We start from the raw sequence: 7,129 nt of genomic DNA, 5'->3' as shown, positions 1-7,129 counted from the left end.
CTCATCTTCCCACCCCATCTACCCAGGAAATAGCTAAGTGCCAAGATACATCAAAGGGTACAGATGAGACTAAGATAACTACAGCAATTTTTAATAGCTCCCAAAGAGTGGATATAGTATATTTAGATAAAAGACACTAATTATCCATTTACCCAATGAAACATGTTTTAAGAGGCCCATAAAGGCCTTTTTACCAAATGTGCAATGTGCAATTATGAACAATCTATTGAGCAATCAATATTTATTTTAACTGTTATTTAAACTTCCTTGGGAAGAGAGAGAAAGAGAATGAGAAAGAGAGAGAAAGAGAAAGAGAGAGAGAGAGAGAGAGAGAGAGAGAGAGAGAGAGAGAGAGAGAGAGAGAGAGAGAGAGAGAGAGAGCAGTGAGCTATCAGAGAAAAGGCCCTCTGGATTTAGGATCAATTGACCCTAGTTGGAAAATTGGCTAATTCTGCTACTATGTGTGACTTGGGGAAAGTCAAGTAACTTTGCTGAGTTGCATTTGCTTCACCTGCCAAACGAAGGGGTTGGATTAATCAGTCTCCGAGGACCTTTTTAAGTCCTAATCCCAAGATCCTGTGAGATATTTGTTATATAGATAATTAAAAATGAAAAAATGTACAAAGGATTTTCAATGAACCAATTTTCTAACTCAATAATTTCTGCAATATGGTCAAGACTAGTGAAGTATGAAGGCATACAGGTATCCAGAAAAAAATGAATCATGTTCTTAAAAAGTGAGTGAAACTGTGTGAACTTAAAAAAAAAAAAACCCTTCCATTCATCTATTAACTATCTTGACTATTTTTTATTAAAGCTTTTTATTTACAAAACATATGCATGGGTAATTTTTCATCACTGACCCTTCTAATTTTCCCCTCCTTCCCCATCCTCCTCTAGATGGCAGGTAGTCCAGTACATGTTACATATGTTAAAATATATGTTAAATCCAATATATGTATACATATGTATACAGTTATCTCGCTGAATAAGAAAAATCAAATCAAGAAGGAAGAAAAAGAAAAACTGAGAAAGAAAACAAAATGCAAGCAAACAATAGAGAGAGTGAGAATGCTAGGTTGTGTTTCACACTCTGTTCCCACAGTTCTCTCGATGGGTGTAGATGGCTTTCTTCATCACTGAGCAAGTAGACCTGGTTTGAATCCTCTCATTGTTGAAATGAGTTGCGTCCATCGGAATTGATTGTCATATAGTCTTGTTGTTGCCATGTACGGTGATCTCCTGGTTCTGCTCATTTCACTCAGCATCAGTTCATGTAAGCCTTTCCAAGCCTTTCTGTCATTTCTTACCGAACAATAATATTCCATAACATTCATATACCACAATTTATTCAGCCATTCTCCAATTGATGGGCATCCACTCAGTTTCCAGCTCTTGCCACTAAAAAAGGGCTGCCACAAACATTTTTGCACATATGGGTCCCTTTCCCTTCTTTAAAATCTCTTTGGGATATAGGCCTATTAGAATCACTTCTGGATCAAAAGGTATGCACAGTTTGAAAACTTTTTGAGCATAATTCCAAATTGCTCTCTAGAATGGCTGGATGTATTCACAATTCCACTAACCATGTATCAGTGTCCCAGTTTTCCCACATCCCCTCCAACATTCACCATTATCTTTTCCTGTCTTCCTAGCCAATTTGAGATGTGTACAGTGGTATCTCAGAGTTGTCTTAATTTGCATTTTTCTGATTAATAATGTGGCTAGAAATAGCTTCAATTTCTTTATCTGAAAATTGTCTGTTCATAGCCTTTGACCATTTATCAATTGGAGAATGACTTGAGCTATAATAAATTTGAGTCAATTCTCTCTATATTTTGGGAATGAGGCCTTTATCAGACCCTTTGAATGTAAAAATGTTTTCCCAGTTTATTGCTTCCCTTGTAATCTTGTCTGCATTAGTTTTGTTTGTACAAAAATTTTTAACTTAATATAATCAAAATTTTCTATTTTGTGATCAATAATGATCTCTAGTTCTTTGGTCACAAATTCCTTCCTCCTCCACAGATCTGAGAAGTCAACTATCCTATGTTCTTCTAATTTATCTATAATATCATTCTTTATGCCTAAACCATGAACCCATTTTGATCTTATCTTGGTGTATGGTGTTAAGTATGGCTCAATGCCTAGTTTCTGCCATACTAATTTCCAGTTTTCCCAGCAGTTTTTGTCAAATAGTGAATTCTTATCTCCAAAGCTGGGGTCTTTGGGTTTGTCAAACACTAGATTGCTATAGTTATTGACTAGTTTGTCCTTTGAACCTAATGTATTCCACTGATTAACTAGTCTATTTCTTAGCCAGTACCAAATGGTTTTGATAACAATTGCTTTATAATATAGTTTTAGATCAGGTACAGCTAGACCACTTTCATTTGATTTTTTTCATTAGTTCCCTTGAAATTCTTAACCTTTTGTTCTTCCAGATGAATTTTGTTGTTATTTTTTTCTACGTCATTAAAATAGTTTCTTGGGAGTCTGATTGGTATAGCACTAAATAAATAGATTAGTTTAGGGAGTATTGTCATCTTTATTATATCCACTCGACCTATCCAAGGGCATTTGATATTTTTCCAATTATTTAAATCTGACTTTATTTGTATGAAAAGTGTTTTGTAGTTTTGCTCATATAATTCCTGACTTTTCCTTGATAGATAGATTCCCAAATATTTTATACTATCAACAGTTATTTTAAATGGAATTTCTCTTTGTATCTTTTGCTGTTGGATTTTGTTAGTGATGTATGAAAATTCTGATGATTTATGTGGATTTATTTTGTATCCTGAAACTTTGCTAAAGTTGTGGATTACTTCTAATAATTTTAGTTGATTCTCTAGGGTTCTCTAAGTATACCATTATATCATCTGCAAAGAATGATAATTTGTTTTTCTCATTACCTACTCTAATTCCTTTAATCTCTTTTTCTTCTCTTATTGCTAAAGCTAGCATTTCTAATACTATAATGATTAGTAATTGTGATAGTGGGCAATCTTGCTTCACCCCTGATCTTATTGGGAATGGTTCCAGTTTATCTCCATTACATATGATGCTTGCTGATGGTTTTAAATAGATATTACTATTTTAAGGAAAAGTCCATTTATTCCTATATTTTCTATTGTTTTTAATAGGAATGGTTATTGGATTTTATCAAATGCTTTTTCTGCATCTATTGAGATAATTATATGGTTTTTGTTAGTTTGGTTATTGATATAGTCAATTATGCTAATAGTTTTTCTAATATTGAACCAGCCCTGCATTCCTGGTATAAATCCTACTTGGTCATGGTATATCATCCTGGGGATGATTTTCTGTAATCTCTTTGCTAATATTTTATTTAAGATTTTAGCATCAATATTCATTAGGGAGATTGGTCTATAATTTTCTTTCTCTGTTTTCATCCTACCTGGATTAAGTATCAGTACCATGTCTGTGTCATAAAAGGAATATGATAGGAGTCCTTCATTCCCTATTTTTTCAAATAGTTTATATAGCATTGGGGCTAATTGTTCTTTAAATGTTTGGTAGAATTTACATGTAAATCTACCTGGTCCTGGGGATTTTTTCTTAGGGAATTGATTAATAGCTTGTTCTATTTCTTTTTCTAAAATGGGACTATTTAAGTAATTTATTTCCTCTTCTGTTAATTGAGGCAATTTATATTTTTGTAGATATTTCTCCATTTCACTTAGGTTATCAAATGTATTGGCATCAAGTTGGGCAAAGTAACTCCTAATTATTGCTCTAATTTCTTCTTCATTAGTGGAAAGTTCTCCCTTTTGATTTTTGAGACTAACAGTTTGATTTTCCTCTTTCCTTTTTCTAATCAAATTAACTAAAGGATTTTTTTTCATAACACCAACTCTTAGTTTTATTTATTAATTCAATAATTTTTTAACTTTCAATTTTATTGATCTCTCCTTTTATTTTTAGAATTTCAAGTTTGATATTTGATTGGGAGTTTTTAATTTGTTCTTTTTCTAGCATTTTTAGTTGCAAGCCAAATTTATTGATCTTCTGTTTCTCTCTTTTATTCAAGTAAGCATCTGGAGATTTTCCCCTTATTGCTGCTTTGGCTGCATCCCACAAATTTTGGTATGTTGTCTCACTAACGATCTTGATCATTAAACTAGGAATTATATAATAGAGCATTAGATTTAAAGTCAGGAAATTCTGGGTTCAAATTTTATCTCATTACTATACTGATCTGAAAAACAAGGGAGTTTGAGTACCCACTTGGGTACTTCCTTATGATCTCTAAATGAAAAATGACCCGAGTTCTAGTTTTTGTTCTAGTGCTAATTTGCCTCTGAAATATTGGTGAAATTTCTTAACTTTTCCATGCCATAAGTTCCAGAGCTACAAAGTAAGGTTGATAATAATATATCATTTATTATGTCTATATTATTATTTTGTGTTTATAATTATATTGGTCTACATTGTATAAGCAATTGTGTTAAATTCTGAGGCCACTAAGACAAAAATGAAACTCTCTGCCCTGGAGAAATTTACAGTCTATAATGGGAGGCTATAAGAAAAGAGGAGAGCTATCTTTAGACTGTAGTTTTAGAAATGTTACTATTCAGCATTGGATAAGGAAGTTCTCATCCACAGTTCCCAACATCAGTTTCAATAATATTAATAATGATAAGGCAGCAAAGTGGTACCATGGATAGAGCTCTGGGCCTGGAGTCAGGGAGACCTGACTTCAATTCCAGCCTCAAATGCTTACTACTATGATCCTGAGCTAGTGACTTATTTGCTCTCTCAGTTTCCATATCTGCAAAATGGAAAAATAATAACACCTATCTCCTAGGGTTGTTATAAAGAACAATGAGATAAAATTTGTAAAGCACTTTATAAGGCTTAAAGTGCTATATGAATACTATCTATTAATAATAATAACTAATAATAATAGAAATGGGAAATAGAATGTAAGTCCTGGAACAGCAACTAGTCCATTTTATTTGTTTTTATTTATTTATTTTAAACTTAAAAAGAAAATAGGGAAAGGGGAAAAAAAACACATTACCATATGCACAGCAGAATATGTGCTGGAGGATTCAAAATATAAAGCAATAAATTTCCATTTCAAGAAAGCCTAAATAATAAATAATGAATTATATTCAGAGCTGTCCATCTTTTTTTTTTCTTTTTTTGGCTTCCTTGTAGGTTTTCTTTTGTTCTCTGCTGGGAACTTTTTACCTTTATTCGTTCCCCCCTTTCTTTCTCCCCCTAGAAGGCTATATCTAATCTTGGATATACACACATAACACACGAATATATGTATCTGTGTGTATATATATATACACATATAGATACACATAGACATAAGCATACAAACATGTACATGCATAAACACATACAGACACAGACGTGCATAGATATTTGTAATCGTACACACATATATATTACATGTACATTGATATCTATCTCTGTAAGATTGTACTAGACTTGTTTATCCTCTGTTTCTCTGAAGGACGATAGCATCATCCTTCCTAAGTCCAAGTCTTTTTATATTTTTTTAAATCCACCAACTCATCATTTTCTACACTGCAGTAATTGTCTAGTTACTTTAATAGTCTAAAATAATATTGGCTAATATAGCTGATATACATTTTTTCTCTTTTGAATAAATCTATTTTAGCTTTAACTTTGAGATCATGATTACTATATTTTTATATAATAAATTCTATTTCTGGTCTTTATTATTATGCTTGTGTTTTATATCTCTTATTTCCTCTCCCTCCTGACTCCTCTGCTACCTTGATCTCCTATTACTTGACCTATCTCCTTCAAAGGACCTCTCTTTTATTCTCCCATCCCCCTTACCCTCTTATTTCTTTATAAATTTAGAAATTTTTATACCTTTCTAGGTATGTACATGCATTATTCCCTCTTTGATTCTTTCCTGATATGGGTAGGATTCCAGAACTACTAGCCCTCCTCCCCCAAATAATTCCTCTGTGTCAGTTTTTCCTCTTGCACTTCATTTGTAGAAGATAATTTCTCTTTTTACCTTTTCTTACACAGTTTTGCTTTTTAGAATCACATGATACTCAGCTTTATCCCAATCTTTCTTTTGAGCCAATTACCAAAGACAATCTTTATATTTCCACATGTAAAACATAAAAAGTATGTCCTTATTGACTCCCTTGGAATTAGTCTTTGATATTTACCTTATATTTCTCTTGGATCTTTTATGTCAAATTTTCCAATAAGTTCAGATCTTTTTGCACAAAAGTCTGAAAGTCTGGCAATTAATTAAATATTCATTTTTCCATTTAGGATTATGCTTAACTTTGCCAGATATGATATTTTAGGCCAAAATCCCAGTTCTTTTGTAATTTGATGTATAGCAATCAAGATCCATGGATTTTAATGTGTCCACTGCTAAATCTTGTGTGATTCTAATTGTGACTCTGTCGTATTTGAATTAGTTTTTGCTTGTTGCTCAAAATATTTTTATTTTGATTTGTGGGTTTCATAATTTAGCTATGATGTTCTTGTAGGCTTTCTTCAAAGGATCTCTTTCAGATAGAGATTGGTGGATTTTTTCTATTTCTATTTTCCCCTCTTGTTCTAACACTTCAAAATAATTCTCCTTATTTCTTGTATTATAATATTGTATTTTTTTATCATAGCTTTAAAACAGTCCAATTGTTCTTATCTTTTCTCTGTAACAGCATTGTAAGGGCAACAATAAGACTATATGATGATCAATTTTGACAGATGTGGCTCTCTTCAGTAATGAAATAATTCAGACCAATTCCAATTGTTCAGTGATGGATAGAGCCATCTCTATCCAGAAGGAGGATTGTGGGGACTGAATGTGGATCACAACATAGCATTTTCACTTTTTTGTTGTCATTTGCTTGTTTTTTTTTTCTTTTCTCCTTTTTTCTTTTTGATCTAATTTTTATTGTGCAGCATGATAAATGTGGAACTATATATACAGAAGGATTAGACATCTTTAACCTGTATTAGATTTTTGTTGTTTAAGGTTGGGGAGAGGAAGAAGGGAGAGAGAAAAAAAATTTTGGAACACAAAGTTTTATAAGGGTGAATGTTGAAAATTATTTATGCATATGTTTTGAAAATAAAAAGCTATTAT

Source organism: Antechinus flavipes, chromosome 6 (assembly GCF_016432865.1).
Source record: "Antechinus flavipes isolate AdamAnt ecotype Samford, QLD, Australia chromosome 6, AdamAnt_v2, whole genome shotgun sequence".
In the NCBI taxonomy this organism is placed as follows: domain Eukaryota; kingdom Metazoa; phylum Chordata; class Mammalia; order Dasyuromorphia; family Dasyuridae; genus Antechinus; species Antechinus flavipes.
This window is presented reverse-complemented; position numbering follows the sequence as displayed.